Source organism: Danio rerio, chromosome 4, assembly GCF_049306965.1.
Source record: "Danio rerio strain Tuebingen ecotype United States chromosome 4, GRCz12tu, whole genome shotgun sequence".
In the NCBI taxonomy this organism is placed as follows: domain Eukaryota; kingdom Metazoa; phylum Chordata; class Actinopteri; order Cypriniformes; family Danionidae; genus Danio; species Danio rerio.
In genome coordinates this window covers 40712613-40726199 of record NC_133179.1, presented here as the reverse complement: position 1 = coordinate 40726199, position 13587 = coordinate 40712613, and the positions used below count along the sequence as shown (strand labels likewise).

At 46.4% G+C, this 13587-nt stretch overlaps 1 protein-coding gene, 4 non-coding genes and 1 pseudogene across 5 annotated transcripts in view; all 6 read left to right on the top strand.

The window, feature by feature from the left end:
- Positions 1 to 13587, top strand: part of LOC110439461 (uncharacterized) — a 1085403-nt gene that overhangs the window by 374024 nt on the left and 697792 nt on the right. The window lies entirely within an intron of this gene.
- On the top strand, positions 7064 to 7227 carry LOC137494259 (U1 spliceosomal RNA). Its single transcript, XR_011014219.1, has one exon. It is a non-coding gene; the product is annotated as a U1 spliceosomal RNA (small nuclear RNA).
- Positions 8620 to 8783, top strand: LOC137494258 (U1 spliceosomal RNA). The gene has a single exon (XR_011014218.2). It is a non-coding gene; the product is annotated as a U1 spliceosomal RNA (small nuclear RNA).
- Positions 10176 to 10339, top strand: LOC137494256 (U1 spliceosomal RNA). Its single transcript, XR_011014216.1, has one exon. It is a non-coding gene; the product is annotated as a U1 spliceosomal RNA (small nuclear RNA).
- LOC137494255 (U1 spliceosomal RNA) lies at positions 11732 to 11895 on the top strand. The gene has a single exon (XR_011014215.1). It is a non-coding gene; the product is annotated as a U1 spliceosomal RNA (small nuclear RNA).
- On the top strand, positions 13288 to 13434 carry LOC137494497 (U1 spliceosomal RNA; annotated as a pseudogene).

Here is a 13587-nt window from a genome sequence, read left to right as displayed (position 1 = left end):
CTAAGCAAAATAAATGTTTATTTTGTATAAAACAAATACAAATATACATGTACAAGTTGTAGGGCTTTATGATAGCATAGAAAATGCTATTATTTCTAAAATAACATTTATGATAGCATAGAAAATGCTATTATTTCTAAGATAACATTTCCCAACAAAAATGCATTTTTTTATCTGTTATTTAATCTTTTACTTAATAATATTAAACAGTTAAAAGATATTGTTCAGATGCAAATAACTAATTCTAAAAATTAAGTCTAAGTCTAAAAACACTGTAAAGGTGCAAACATCATTTTTTTAAAACAAATAAGCAAGATATTCTGACTCTGATTGTCTGTTGTCATTTTCTTTTTTCTTCTTAACTTCTGCTATTAGTGTTTATTTTCAGCTCTGCGTTAAGCTTTGAGCTGCTCTAGCAAATAGCCGAGCAGCAACTACTGGGAAGGTAGTTTATAAAATAATAATTTATCATACGTTTGTGATTTTTAAAAAAATATTGCATAAACTGTTGTGATAATAAAATAATTTTACGCTATATTGTACTGCCCTAATATGTTAAAAGTATAAATAGTTATATATTTTGTGTAAATAAATTTTTTTTTCTATTTTATTTCTAATCTCTGTGTACATTTCAGCTTTTTTTAAAGATATTTGTTTAGTAGCTACAGTGTCCCAAGAGTGAGTTATCTGTTGTGACTCGAATAACTTTACACAATATTTATATTACACTTTACATCATTTTTTCTATTCATTTATTGCAAACAAGAGTTGAAGGATAAAATAAAACTTCCAAAAATACACTGCGTACACATATTCATGTGGTTGCTTTAATGTTATCATTGTGTAATTTAAAGGATGGTAATATTAGGGTTCTGTATATTATTCATAAACAAGTTATAAACTCTAGTTTAGCTAACAGTAAAAATAAAATGGTATAAAATTATATTGTAAATTAAATTTAGGTAAATATTCAATGTAAATGCAGTAACACCTAAAAATAATATGTGTATATGTAAATATAACTGTAAACATTGATGTAAATGAAATATTTTAAAATATATTTAATTGAATTTTTAAATAATTCAAACTTTAAAAAATTGACAAACCTATTTAAATATCAATGCCTGAAATTTAAATTTGAACGTATTTTAATATAATATTTCTTATATCCTACAACCTAATATTTTAGGTACTATATTTAGTTTAATCAGTTGTTTAAATATTTTATTTTGTGTTATTTAATATTAATAAATAAGTTACCTGAACATTACGGTCAATATAATTGACAAAATTCTAAAACATTTAAAAGTCAATATTTCAGTATGTTTATTATTGAAATTTTAAAATATTTTATTTCTTAAAAGGTGTGAAATATAAGTCCCAATCATAAAAACATTTTATCTAACTGACATGCAATTCAAAAAAGCTATATTTAGTTATGTTGCAAATAAACATACAATTATATTTGAATATAATCTAATACATTTATTAAAAAATAATACTTATTATTATATGTTACTCAATTCATTTAAAATGGATTTTCTTTTTCAAATTATGTAATAAATGATATACAATGAGAGCAGTCTACAGCACATGGCTAATTAATATGCACCTGTCATACCCCAGAAAGCACATGGCTAATTATGCCAGTTCCCGCCTTTGATTTTTTACCATATTGGGCAAATTTGTTTAATTTCAACAAGCATGAGCACCCTTCAAAGCCACAGGTGACACCAATGGGGTTTAGGGGTCACTACTCTGCAGTCTAAGGCCATGTGACGTCGAGAGGGCTGCTGGGGGCCACAGGGTGGGGACAGAGAAGATCCATCAGGTTCCTTTTCACAGGGGCCATGCTAATATTCTCTGTATCGATCCAAATATATGTTTTTTTTTTTTCAAAACATCAGTTCAGAAGCATATAAAAATATCATTTACAAACATTCCTTATGACATTATGTTGGTTTCAAAACAGGAAAACAACAAGCATAATCATTCTGGCAAATCTATTTTCAAACCATCTAGTGAGTACGTAATATAAGGAGTATTCAACATAAACGTTTTGTAAAATTCAGTCTCTTTTTCTTCCATTCTAAAATATTGTTCCACAGTTTTAATATAGTTTTCCAGTTTCTTTTATACATTTTCCATAACTCCATTTTAGCATGTTTATTTTTAACAATGTTTCTCCTTTCTCAAATTACAGTTCTTGCAACTGATAGAAACAAATTGGCAATTCTTGTTTTACTTCCATTAAAACTAGGGATGCACGATATATCGGCGCCCATATCGTTATTGTCCGATAAATGCTATTTTTAAGATTATCGTTATCGATCTGATGTTGACACCTTGCAATTTCGAAATCATATCTTTTTTGCTTCAAGTATAGACTATTCAGTTCATAAGAGCAGTTCAATCTTTTATGAAGTTTGCTGTATAAAAATATAACAATTTAAAATATTTATTATTATCGGCCTATACATATCGGCTATCGGCCTCCAAGTCTGAAGAATTATCGGTTATCGGTATCGGCCAAAAAATCCATATCGGTGCATCCCTAATTAAAACCAAATAAAAATATTTTATACCATTCTGTCTCCTCCTCAATCTGCTCTGTTTTACTTTTCATCATTTGTTTAATACTTTCTTTTAACTTTGCCATAAATGTATTAAATTCAACACATTTTAAAAACAAATGCATAATACCTTCATTTTCCAGTCCACATATTTTGCATAATGCATTCTCACTGCTTCCAATTTGTGCCAGTTTTGTTTCAGTGAAAATAACATTATGTCTGATAAAATAATCCAACGTTTCAATTTTTGCGTCTAAATATTTCCATTTTAAATTCTTCCAGATTCCCTCTTCGTCTATTTCCACAAATATTTTTTTCCAAAATTGTTCTGAAACTGGTCTTTTATGCACTTTGTTTCTGAAACAAATGTAGAAATTTTTGAGAACACATTCTTGAAAATCTTTCTCATTTTCCTTTAAAAACATTTTCACATTATTCCTTCATTCGAATCTATGATTTCAAAACTTTCTGGATCCACACCTACAAATGTTGCCATAATTTATCGTCCACCCAAACTAAATAATGAATTTCTAAATGACTTTGCTGCTTTTTAACACATATTACCACCCTCTCACCTAATATTATGGTTTTAGGAGATTTTAATATTCATGTGGATAATTTTAATAACTCCCTTACAAGAGATTTTATATCCTGTCTTGAGAGCTTTGGACTTCAACAGCATGTCAATGTTCCCACACACTCTAAAGGACACACCCTCAACCTCATCTGCTGCTCTGGTGTCTCACCCATTGACCTCTCTGCTGAGGAACTCCTTATAACGGATCATTTTCTCCTCTGATTTAATTTTGCACTCTCTCTTTCTTCCACCAAATCTCTCCGTACTATTTCCTTCCGTAACATAAAACATATTAATTTAAAATCCTTTTTTTTGCTAGTATTAACTCTCTTCCTGAAATTACTAACCTTTCATCACCAAATGATTTAGTTTCTCATTACAACACTGGACTTGACTATAAGTCTCTGTAATAAAGTTCACGGCCCTTTGGCCGCCTGGAAGAAGGAGGCGGAGAACCGACGTAGTTTAAAAATATTTATTAATAACAGGGACGGCAGCTCCTCACGGAGACAATGGGGGGGTTGGCGCCACAGCCCCTGCGAGACCTATATGAGATGGGCCGAGAGAACAGGAGATGAAAAAAAGGAAAGACAGAGTAGACCAGGAAAGGGGAGAGAGGAAAATGAAAAAAAAAATTGGGGTTCGGTTCTCCAGACACGCTGCCACTCGGTCCTCCACCAGCTGAGAGATGCGATGACGTGCTGGGAGCCCTGTGGAGGAATCTTTCCACCCGTCTGTCTTCTGGCGTCCGGCCGCGGTTCTCCTGGCTGGCTGGCGGCATCTCTGGTCTCCAGAGATGTGGATGGATGCAGGCTCTGGCATCATGGTGGATCGCGGCAACTCCCCCGGGTTCTGTGGAATGGCTCCCTTCAGCACTTTCCCCTTCGGTGGTGAGCCCCGCGTCTCCTGCTCCTCCCCATGCTGGGAGACGGCAGCAGGCAGATCCTTTCCTCGCCAGCCTCAGGCCGCCCCGGCACTCTGGGCAGACGAACAGGTTTCTCCCCCACTCGGTTTAACTCCCAAACACTCGCCCCTCTCTCAGCGGCAAGGGCATCTGGACAACGCGTCCCTCCTTCTCCCGGGCTTCGGCACCAATGTAATAAAGTTCATGGCCCTTTGGCCGCCAGAAAGAAGGAGGCGGAGAACCGACGCAGTTTTAAAATATTTATTAATAACAAGGACGGCAGTCTCCGTGTCTAAACCAAAACGGACGGACGGCAGCTCCTCACGAAGACTGCCGTCAAACTGAAAGCAAAAGTAAAATATGCCTGGGCCCGGTCCTCTCTCGGCTTCCTCTGCCATAGTTCCTCCTTTTATGGTCCAGAGCTCCTTCCGTGGGATCCGAGGTAGGTGCGCACCGCAGGTGTATCCACTTACGCGGTGGCCTTACTCCGTTCCCACGGCTCTCGGCCACGCCCCCTCGCCACAGTCTCATATGGATTTTTTGAACATCTGACAGAAATAAAGTCAATCAGGTAAGCAATGAGCGTAGCTGCTGCTGCTTCTCTTCTGTTTCTGCATATTAACAGCAGGTGTTCATCATCAGTGCTCAATCATCACTTAATTAAACTCATCATCGGCTCATTAACTTTACTCTGCTGCTGAGTAAATTTCGCTCAATTTAGAGAGGGACCAAATGTTCTCTGAACTGAGTAAATTTTACTCTGATGATATTACTGTGTACAGGTATGGATCATATGTTTTGTCCCAGCTAAGATCTTAAAATGTTCTTTACTTCTCATAGTAACAACTAATGATAATAATTGTCATGGTCACATATATTGCTGTATATGAAGGGATATTTATTTATTAGCATGATGGTTGCTATATTTTAATGAAACAACTGTTTACTATGTAAATGGAGCTATCAAACCGACACGAGCGTTGAAAATAATACATAAGCTAAACTTTTTCAGGTTTTTTGCAGCCATATATACATATAAGTAATATCACAGTATAAAAATAACCTACAACACGAAATCTCTAGGACAGGTGAACTTTCTGACGACACAGCGTCACCAGCACAGACCAACCACTGCACAAAGAATGAGATATTTCAAACATGATGTGACCTTAGCATTATTGTAACAATAAAAATAACTTACCGCACAAAATCTCTGTAATGAATGAACGTCTGACAGTGCAGCGTCAGGCACACAGACAAAATACTGCACACACAGTGAAATATTTTAAATGTGATGTGAGCAAAACATACTGTTTATCAGAACAGGATAAAAATAACCTACCGCTCTAAATCACTATGAGAGGTGTATTTGCTGATAGCGCAGCCTCACGAACAAAGACAAAATGCTGCACAAAGAGTGAAAAACTTCGAACGTGATGTAACCAGAACATACTGTGCATCAATATAACAGTATAAAAGTAACTTACCACACGAAATCTCAACAACAGGTGTACTTTCTGAAGGTGCAGCCTCACGAATACTGCTCAAAAAGTGAGATATTTCAAACATGTCGTGAACAAAACATACTGTGCATCAATATAACAGTATAAAAATAACTTTCCACACAAAATCACTTTAACATACGAATTAATCTTGACAGCAGATGAACTTTCTGACCCTATAAATTGAGCATTCAGAGCAAGAGAAACTTTGGAAAATCCTCAGCGCTGATTGGCCCTGATTTTAAACTTTAGACAATGCATCCCTCCGATTAGCCCAGGGTCTAAGCAAACTGTAGACAATCGCGGCTTCTCGTTGGACGAGAGTCTACAGTTACCATTGCACGTTCCCTGGGCAGATGTCTGTGAACTCCCCAAATGTGGGAATCTCGACTGCATAATTTCTGGTAGTGGGGGACTGCGTTCGCGCTCTCCCCTGAGCACAGTGGTTCAAGACAGAGTTCAGGCGGTAGCGTCGGGCCCGGCTGGAGCGGCGCTTCCCTCTCGTCCTTGGCCAAGCTACTGGCCGAAAACTACTCGAAAGGTCCCCCCTCAAAGCGGTTTGACCAGGTGAAGGAACACGCAAAGAGAGCCCCCGGTGGCTTTTGTCCGCCAAGCGAGTGTGCCCTGTGGAATGTCAGGATTTTATTTGCCGGCCTGCCGCTGTTACTGACGGAACGAATGCAGACCGTGTGAAAGGTCATCATTTTATCTGCCATTAAGTAAGCGAACGCTTCTGCTCGGATCAGAGGTAACTTTGTTTCAAGAACTGCAATCTTTTGCAGACGTCTGTGGCGTTTTGGGCAGAGGGACGGTTCTAAACCAATCTGAACCAGAGGCAATTTCGCAGCCAGCCGTCGGTGGTTTCCCGTCCCAGGAATGTAAGGTGCTTGCAGCGGGAGGTTGTTTCGTTAGCGCTTCCGCTTTCGTCAGTGAAGTTCTTTTGCGGAACGTTTGTAGATCCCGTCGTCTTCTTCAAGCTATGTCGTTTGAGCACTGTGCTGATAGGCTGACGTGAGAAAACAGGACACAAAACATACAAGGCAAGAGTGCAAAGCACGGAGCTCTAGGCTAAGGCGGTCCGAACCGCAGCAAAGCAGGAGGTCGACATGTCCAAATAGACCAAATCAGAAACTAAGCAGAGAAAAACGGCATCTGTAGAGAAAGAAAACAGATGGAGGAAAAGAAAGAAAGAACAGGAGGATCCCCTCCCCTCCCCCCATAGAGGGTCTGTTATCCCCAGATCGAGTGCGTCCGGTGGAATCCATGTGTTGGCAGCCCCAACTGATGACAAAACCCAAAGCAAGCATCTGGAGGAAGCTCAAACTCTTCATGCGTTGCCACAGTTACTAGCGAGTGGTTTGCAGGCACAGGCACGTCTGCTGCAAGTACAGCGCCGTCAGGAGACAGGGGTTGCTGGCCCATTCCCCATGCTCGGTGGCTGGGCATCACCGCCCTGGAGTACGGCCGATAGAAAACGGCGGCTGCCATTTGCGCCGCCCGGCAACTCATACTTACCTGGCAGGGGAGATACCATGATCAAGAAGGTGGTTCACCCAGGGCGAGGCTTGGCCATTGCACTCCGGCCACGCTGACCCCTGCGAATTCCCCAAATGTGGGAATCTCGACTGCATAATTTCTGGTAGTGGGGGACTGCGTTCGCGCTCTCCCCTGAGCACAGTGGTTCAAGACAGAGTTCAGGCGGTAGCGTCGGACCCGGCTGGAGCCAAGTGGTGCTCGCTGCAGAGCCATTTGAGGAGAGCTGAGCTCCAGCGAGGGGGAGCTTAAGCTTGAGCTCCACCTTTTTTGCACTTCTTCTACGAGTGATGTCACTGGGGGTAGGGTTAGGGGCGGGGTTGGTGTACGCATTAAAACAGCTTACAGGAGGAGGAGCGACAGCTCATGCTCCCCCTCGCTGGAGCTCAGCTCTCCTCAAATGGCTCTGCAGCGAGCACCCTCTCGCTGGAGCGGCGCTTCCCTCTCTTCCTCGTCCTTTGCCAAGCCTCTTTTGCTCCAGTAGAGCCGCGCGCGCGCCTGTGGAAGGCCTGCCCACCCGTCGCTAGAAGAGCCTGTTCTGACGCCGAAAGCTACTCGAAAGGTCCCCCCTCAAAGCGGTTTGACCAGGTGAAGGAACACGCAAAGAGAGCCCCCGGTGGCTTTTGTCCGCCAAGCTAGTGTGCCCTGTGGAATGTCAGAATTGTATTTTTACCGGCCTGCCGCTGTTACTGACGGAACGAATGCAGACCGTGTGAAAGGTCATCATTTTATCTGCCATTAAGTAAGCGAACGCTTCGGCTCGGATCAGAGGTAACTTTGTTTCAAGAACTGCAATCTTTTGCAGACGTCTGTGGCGTTTTGGGCAGAGGGACGGTTCTAAACCAATCTGAACCAGAGGCAATTTCGCAGCCAGCCGTCGGTGGTTTCCCGTCCCAGGAATGTAAGGTGCTTGCAGCGGGAGGTTGTTTCGTTAGCGCTTCCGCTTTCGTCAGTGAAGTTCTTTTGCGGAACGTTTGTAGATCCCGTCGTCTTCTTCAAGCTATGTCGTTTGAGCACTGTGCTGATAGGCTGACGTGAGAAAACAGGACACAAAACGTACAAGGCAAGAGTGCAAAGCACGGAGCTCTAGGCAAAGGCGGTCCGAACCGCAGCAAAGCAGGAGGTCGACATGTCCAAATAGACCAAATCAGAAACTAAGCAGAGAAAAACGGCATCTGTAGAGAAAGAAAACAGATGGAGGAAAAGAAAGAAAGAACAGGAGGATCCCCTCCCCTCCCCCCATAGAGGGTCTGTTATCCCCAGATCGAGTGCGTCCGGTGGAATCCATGTGTTGGCAGCCCCAACTGATGACAAAACCCAAAGCAAGCATCTGGAGGAAGCTCAAACTCTTCATGCGTTGCCACAGTTACTAGCGAGTGGTTTGCAGGCACAGGCACGTCTGCTGCAAGTACAGCGCCGTCAGGAGACAGGGGTTGCTGGCCCATTCCCCATGCTCGGTGGCTGGGCATCACCGCCCTGGAGTACGGCCGATAGAAAACGGCGGCTGCCATTTGCGCCGCCCGGCAACTCATACTTACCTGGCAGGGGAGATACCATGATCAAGAAGGTGGTTCACCCAGGGCGAGGCTTGGCCATTGCACTCCGGCCACGCTGACCCCTGCGAATTCCCCAAATGTGGGAATCTCGACTGCATAATTTCTGGCAGTGGGGGACTGCGTTCGCGCTCTCCCCTGAGCACAGTGGTTCAAGACAGAGTTCAGGCGGTAGCGTCGGACCCGGCTGGAGCCAAGTGGTGCTCGCTGCAGAGCCATTTGAGGAGAGCTGAGCTCCAGCGAGGGGGAGCTTAAGCTTGAGCTCCACCTTTTTTGCACTTCTTCTACGAGTGATGTCACTGGGGGTAGGGTTAGGGGCGGGGTTGGTGTACGCATTAAAACAGCTTACAGGAGGAGGAGCGACAGCTCATGCTCCCCCTCGCTGGAGCTCAGCTCTCCTCAAATGGCTCTGCAGCGAGCACCCTCTCGCTGGAGCGGCGCTTCCCTCTCTTCCTCGTCCTTTGCCAAGCCTCTTTTGCTCCAGTAGAGCCGCGCGCGCGCCTGTGGAAGGCCTGCCCACCCGTCGCTAGAAGAGCCTGTTCTGACGCCGAAAGCTACTCGAAAGGTCCCCCCTCAAAGCGGTTTGACCAGGTGAAGGAACACGCAAAGAGAGCCCCCGGTGGCTTTTGTCCGCCAAGCGAGTGTGCCCTGTGGAATGTCAGAATTGTATTTTTACCGGCCTGCCGCTGTTACTGACGGAACGAATGCAGACCGTGTGAAAGGTCATCATTTTATCTGCCATTAAGTAAGCGAACGCTTCGGCTCGGATCAGAGGTAACTTTGTTTCAAGAACTGCAATCTTTTGCAGACGTCTGTGGCGTTTTGGGCAGAGGGACGGTTCTAAACCAATCTGAACCAGAGGCAATTTCGCAGCCAGCCGTCGGTGGTTTCCCGTCCCAGGAATGTAAGGTGCTTGCAGCGGGAGGTTGTTTCGTTAGCGCTTCCGCTTTCGTCAGTGAAGTTCTTTTGCGGAACGTTTGTAGATCCCGTCGTCTTCTTCAAGCTATGTCGTTTGAGCACTGTGCTGATAGGCTGACGTGAGAAAACAGGACACAAAACGTACAAGGCAAGAGTGCAAAGCACGGAGCTCTAGGCTAAGGCGGTCCGAACCGCAGCAAAGCAGGAGGTCGACATGTCCAAATAGACCAAATCAGAAACTAAGCAGAGAAAAACGGCATCTGTAGAGAAAGAAAACAGATGGAGGAAAAGAAAGAAAGAACAGGAGGATCCCCTCCCCTCCCCCCATAGAGGGTCTGTTATCCCCAGATCGAGTGCGTCCGGTGGAATCCATGTGTTGGCAGCCCCAACTGATGACAAAACCCAAAGCAAGCATCTGGAGGAAGCTCAAACTCTTCATGCGTTGCCACAGTTACTAGCGAGTGGTTTGCAGGCACAGGCACGTCTGCTGCAAGTACAGCGCCGTCAGGAGACAGGGGTTGCTGGCCCATTCCCCATGCTCGGTGGCTGGGCATCACCGCCCTGGAGTACGGCCGATAGAAAACGGCGGCTGCCATTTGCGCCGCCCGGCAACTCATACTTACCTGGCAGGGGAGATACCATGATCAAGAAGGTGGTTCACCCAGGGCGAGGCTTGGCCATTGCACTCCGGCCACGCTGACCCCTGCGAATTCCCCAAATGTGGGAATCTCGACTGCATAATTTCTGGTAGTGGGGGACTGCGTTCGCGCTCTCCCCTGAGCACAGTGGTTCAAGACAGAGTTCAGGCGGTAGCGTCGGACCCGGCTGGAGCCAAGTGGTGCTCGCTGCAGAGCCATTTGAGGAGAGCTGAGCTCCAGCGAGGGGGAGCTTAAGCTTGAGCTCCACCTTTTTTGCACTTCTTCTACGAGTGATGTCACTGGGGGTAGGGTTAGGGGCGGGGTTGGTGTACGCATTAAAACAGCTTACAGGAGGAGGAGCGACAGCTCATGCTCCCCCTCGCTGGAGCTCAGCTCTCCTCAAATGGCTCTGCAGCGAGCACCCTCTCGCTGGAGCGGCGCTTCCCTCTCTTCCTCGTCCTTTGCCAAGCCTCTTTTGCTCCAGTAGAGCCGCGCGCGCGCCTGTGGAAGGCCTGCCCACCCGTCGCTAGAAGAGCCTGTTCTGACGCCGAAAGCTACTCGAAAGGTCCCCCCTCAAAGCGGTTTGACCAGGTGAAGGAACACGCAAAGAGAGCCCCCGGTGGCTTTTGTCCGCCAAGCGAGTGTGCCCTGTGGAATGTCAGAATTTTATTTTTACCGGCCTGCCGCTGTTACTGACGGAACGAATGCAGACCGTGTGAAAGGTCATCATTTTATCTGCCATTAAGTAAGCGAACGCTTCGGCTCGGATCAGAGGTAACTTTGTTTCAAGAACTGCAATCTTTTGCAGACGTCTGTGGCGTTTTGGGCAGAGGGACGGTTCTAAACCAATCTGAACCAGAGGCAATTTCGCAGCCAGCCGTCGGTGGTTTCCCGTCCCAGGAATGTAAGGTGCTTGCAGCGGGAGGTTGTTTCGTTAGCGCTTCCGCTTTCGTCAGTGAAGTTCTTTTGCGGAACGTTTGTAGATCCCGTCGTCTTCTTCAAGCTATGTCGTTTGAGCACTGTGCTGATAGGCTGACGTGAGAAAACAGGACACAAAACGTACAAGGCAAGAGTGCAAAGCACGGAGCTCTAGGCTAAGGCGGTCCGAACCGCAGCAAAGCAGGAGGTCGACATGTCCAAATAGACCAAATCAGAAACTAAGCAGAGAAAAACGGCATCTGTAGAGAAAGAAAACAGATGGAGGAAAAGAAAGAAAGAACAGGAGGATCCCCTCCCCTCCCCCCATAGCGGGTCTGTTATCCCCAGATCGAGTGCGTCCGGTGGAATCCATGTGTTGGCAGCCCCAACTGATGACAAAACCCAAAGCAAGCATCTGGAGGAAGCTCAAACTCTTCATGCGTTGCCACAGTTACTAGCGAGTGGTTTGCAGGCACAGGCACGTCTGCTGCAAGTACAGCGCCGTCAGGAGACAGGGGTTGCTGGCCCATTCCCCATGCTCGGTGGCTGGGCATCACCGCCCTGGAGTACGGCCGATAGAAAACGGCGGCTGCCATTTGCGCCGCCCGGCAACTCATACTTACCTGGCAGGGGAGATACCATGATCAAGAAGGTGGTTCACCCAGGGCGAGGCTTGGCCATTGCACTCCGGCCACGCTGACCCCTGCGAATTCCCCAAATGTGGGAATCTCGACTGCATAATTTCTGGTAGTGGGGGACTGCGTTCGCGCTCTCCCCTGAGCACAGTGGTTCAAGACAGAGTTCAGGCGGTAGCGTCGGACCCGGCTGGAGCCAAGTGGTGCTCGCTGCAGAGCCATTTGAGGAGAGCTGAGCTCCAGCGAGGGGGAGCTTAAGCTTGAGCTCCACCTTTTTTGCACTTCTTCTACGAGTGATGTCACTGGGGGTAGGGTTAGGGGCGGGGTTGGTGTACGCATTAAAACAGCTTACAGGAGGAGGAGCGACAGCTCATGCTCCCCCTCGCTGGAGCTCAGCTCTCCTCAAATGGCTCTGCAGCGAGCACCCTCTCGCTGGAGCGGCGCTTCCCTCTCTTCCTCGTCCTTTGCCAAGCCTCTTTTGCTCCAGTAGAGCCGCGCGCGCGCCTGTGGAAGGCCTGCCCACCCGTCGCTAGAAGAGCCTGTTCTGACGCCGAAAGCTACTCGAAAGGTCCCCCCTCAAAGCGGTTTGACCAGGTGAAGGAACACGCAAAGAGAGCCCCCGGTGGCTTTTGTCCGCCAAGCGAGTGTGCCCTGTGGAATGTCAGAATTGTATTTTTACCGGCCTGCCGCTGTTACTGACGGAACGAATGCAGACCGTGTGAAAGGTCATCATTTTATCTGCCATTAAGTAAGCGAACGCTTCGGCTCGGATCAGAGGTAACTTTGTTTCAAGAACTGCAATCTTTTGCAGACGTCTGTGGCGTTTTGGGCAGAGGGACGGTTCTAAACCAATCTGAACCAGAGGCAATTTCGCAGCCAGCCGTCGGTGGTTTCCCGTCCCAGGAATGTAAGGTGCTTGCAGCGGGAGGTTGTTTCGTTAGCGCTTCCGCTTTCGTCAGTGAAGTTCTTTTGCGGAACGTTTGTAGATCCCGTCGTCTTCTTCAAGCTATGTCGTTTGAGCACTGTGCTGATAGGCTGACGTGAGAAAACAGGACACAAAACGTACAAGGCAAGAGTGCAAAGCACGGAGCTCTAGGCTAAGGCGGTCCGAACCGCAGCAAAGCAGGAGGTCGACATGTCCAAATAGACCAAATCAGAAACTAAGCAGAGAAAAACGGCATCTGTAGAGAAAGAAAACAGATGGAGGAAAAGAAAGAAAGAACAGGAGGATCCCCTCCCCTCCCCCCATAGCGGGTCTGTTATCCCCAGATCGAGTGCGTCCGGTGGAATCCATGTGTTGGCAGCCCCAACTGATGACAAAACCCAAAGCAAGCATCTGGAGGAAGCTCAAACTCTTCATGCGTTGCCACAGTTACTAGCGAGTGGTTTGCAGGCACAGGCACGTCTGCTGCAAGTACAGCGCCGTCAGGAGACAGGGGTTGCTGGCCCATTCCCCATGCTCGGTGGCTGGGCATCACCGCCCTGGAGTACGGCCGATAGAAAACGGCGGCTGCCATTTGCGCCGCCCGGCAACTCATACTTACCTGGCAGGGGAGATACCATGATCAAGAAGGTGGTTCACCCAGGGCGAGGCTTGGCCATTGCACTCCGGCCACGCTGACCCCTGCGAACGGCGGTGGGACGTATGGTACACTGTTAAAAATTGTCCCGTTAAAAAACAGTAAAATACTGGCAGCTGCAGTTGCCAGCAATGTACTGTTATTTTACAGTATGTTGCTGTAAAAATACATGGACTACATTGATTTACACAATACTCAAGTGAACTCATTTTGCTCACTGAAAGCAACTGCCTCAACTTGGTCAACTGCTGAATGA